The sequence below is a fragment of the Triticum aestivum genome, chromosome 5A, assembly GCF_018294505.1.
Source record: "Triticum aestivum cultivar Chinese Spring chromosome 5A, IWGSC CS RefSeq v2.1, whole genome shotgun sequence".
Lineage (NCBI taxonomy): Eukaryota > Viridiplantae > Streptophyta > Magnoliopsida > Poales > Poaceae > Triticum > Triticum aestivum.
This window is the reverse complement of record NC_057806.1, coordinates 437,829,472-437,832,355: the sequence shown is the minus strand read 5'-3', so window position 1 is coordinate 437,832,355 and position 2,884 is coordinate 437,829,472.

Genomic DNA, 2,884 nt, shown 5'->3' with positions numbered 1-2,884 from the left:
CACCAGCCTGTGGGATAGCATTGGCTGATCGATGATAACTATGGAACAGTGTTACCTAAAGAACAAGTATCTTAGCTGAACTATGGAACAGCGTTAACTCCTGAACAAGACCCGTAAGAGATCAACATGAATATACAGTGAAATGTGATGATCTATTTTCCATGCTTAGATGAATAACAAAGCCATAAATGTTGCACACAAGTAGGATGAGGGTACAACCTATCGGGCTGCCATCCATAGGAGTGAGCATCATGTGCTGACTTGTCGATGGCCCTGCAGTTGTTGTGGTTGTGCATGTCGGGCACGCGCATTCGATGCAGGGAACTGTTGAGTGGGGACTATAGCTCCCTTCTGGTGTATGCTTCCCTTGTTGGAGCAGCTACGGTGAGTTGGAAGACGGTGTGTCTGAAGATGCAGATAACGCATAATGTTAAGAACGACATATCTCTTTGATCTGAAGAAATACACTAAGATATCAACAACAAGGAACAAGAGTGGTCACACGTCTGTTGACTGAAGACTAAATTGGGGTCACACGATTTTATTTTATTTTGACAATGTCCGATCTACGCAGGATGGCTGGCCGTCTTGTGCCTCCCGGCTGACACTGTTTGGAATCTTCCCCGAAGAGCCAGCGACCAACGGCAGAGCAGCCTGCCTCCGCCGTCCGTGGCCCCGGCCAAAACCCCGCTCCCCGCCCCACCGCACTGTCATGGTTGTGCCGCCCCCGGGCCAATCCACAAAGACTCCCCGTCATCCAGATCCGGCGGCGGTAGTACCTTCAACCCACGCAACTCTAAAAGATAGCCATCTAAGAGTGAAAGTGCAACTATCCCTAGGTGGTTTTGGTAATTCACAACAACATATAGCTCATTGAGCTAATGCTATTCCAAGATGATCATTTCAGGAAAGCTCAATGATTGGCATGGCATGGATGGTGAAAGTGGAACCCTCAAAATGCTAAGGACAAAGGATTGGCTAAAGCTTCATGCTCAAGACTCTTCATTTTACATTTTAGTGATCCAAGATCACATTGAGTCCATAGGAAAAGCCAATACTATCAAGGAGGGATGAGGTGTTGCTTAATGAGCCTTTTGCTTCATGTGCTTAATGATATGCTCCAAAATCCTCAGCTACTTTCCCACTTCCACACACATGACCTAAACCCAAAGCCAAACTCGGACCTACCGATTCTTTCTATCCGGCGCCACCGAGTTTCACTTGTCATAGCCGCTGCCAAACCCTAGCAAATCGGTTCTACCGATAGGGATCTCGGTCTCACCGAGATGGGATTGCAATTTCACTGTTTCCCTTTCGTAACTTTTCGGTCTCACCGAAAGAGCGAATCGGTCCCACCGAGATTGCAATGTAAACTCACTGTCTCCTTTTCGTAACATTTCGGTCTCACCGAGAAGAGCGAATCGGTCCCACCGAGTTTACCTGACCAACCCTCTGGTTAGCTTATTACCAAATCGGTCTCACCGAGTTTGTGTAATCGGTCTCACCGAGATTACGTTATGCCCTAAGCCTAACCATATCGGTCCTACCGAGTTGCATGTCAGTCCCACTGAAAATCTCTAACGGTCACTAGGTTTACTATTTCGGTCTGACCGAGTTTGTTGATTTGGTCCCACCGAGATTGGTAAATTGTGTGTAATGGTTGGATTTTTTGTGGAGGCTATATATACCCCTCCACCTCCTCTTCACTCGTGGAGAGAGCCATCAGAACACATCTACACTTCCAACTCATATGTTCCGAGAGAGAACCACCTACTCATGTGTTGAGGCCAAGATATTCCATTCCTACCATATGAATCTTGATCTCTAGCCTTCCCCAAGTTGCTTTCCACTCAAATCTTCTTTCCACCAAATCCAAATCCTGTGAGAGAGAGTTGAGTGTTGGGGAGACTATCATTTGAAGCACAAGAGCAAGGAGTTCGCCTTCTTCATGAAGATCTACTGCTAGTGAGGCAAGTCCTTCGTGGGCGATGGCCATGGTGGGATAGACAAGGTTGCTTCTTCGTGGACCCTTCGTGGGTGGAGCCCTCCGTGGACTCGCGCAACCGTTACCCTTCGTGGGTTGAAGTCTCCATCAACGTGGATGTAGGATAGCACCACCTATCCGAACCACGGGAAAAACATCCGTGTCTCCAATTGCGTTTGAATTCTCCAAACCCTTCCCTTTACATTCTTGCAAGTTGCATGCTTTACTTTCCGCTGCCAATATACTCTTTGCATGCTTGCTTGAATTGTGTGATGATTGCTTGACTTGTCCTAAAGTAGCTAAAAACTGCCAAGAACTAAAATTGGGAAAAGGATAAGTTTTTATTTGGTCAAGTAGTCTAATCACCCCCCTCTAGACATACTTTCGATCCTACAAAGAGTTGCTTCTGCGGCGAACTTGCGGCCCCGCACCCTTACATTAGACACCAGCCAACCGGCAGCCTAGGAGCTCCGCCGCCTCAAGGGGTGTTGCTTCCCATTGCAAATCGATTGGCCCAGAAAAAAAATTCAGACAACTAACGCCTAAATAAAGTGATTTGAGATGAGGGTAAGACCTATCTGGCGGCATGGTGAAGTAGGCAGGTCCAACTGCCGAGTCGGTGAGGCCGGCGCGGTTGCGGTGGCGACCGGCGGCAGGGAAAGAGCGATGTCGCGACGGTCGATGGCTACGCCGAAGCAACGCCAGGACTCTGGACGGATCCGAAGTTGGAGCCGCTCCAGCACTGTGAACAACGGCGGGGGTGAATTGGCTCCGGTACGGTTCACGTGGCCGTCGTCGAGGCAGCACCAGCAGCACGGAGTAAGAGGCACACGGCCCAATGCACGACGGCAAATGGACAGCGTCTCCGGCATTAGGGAGGAGGGAGGCTGTGAAATTGGT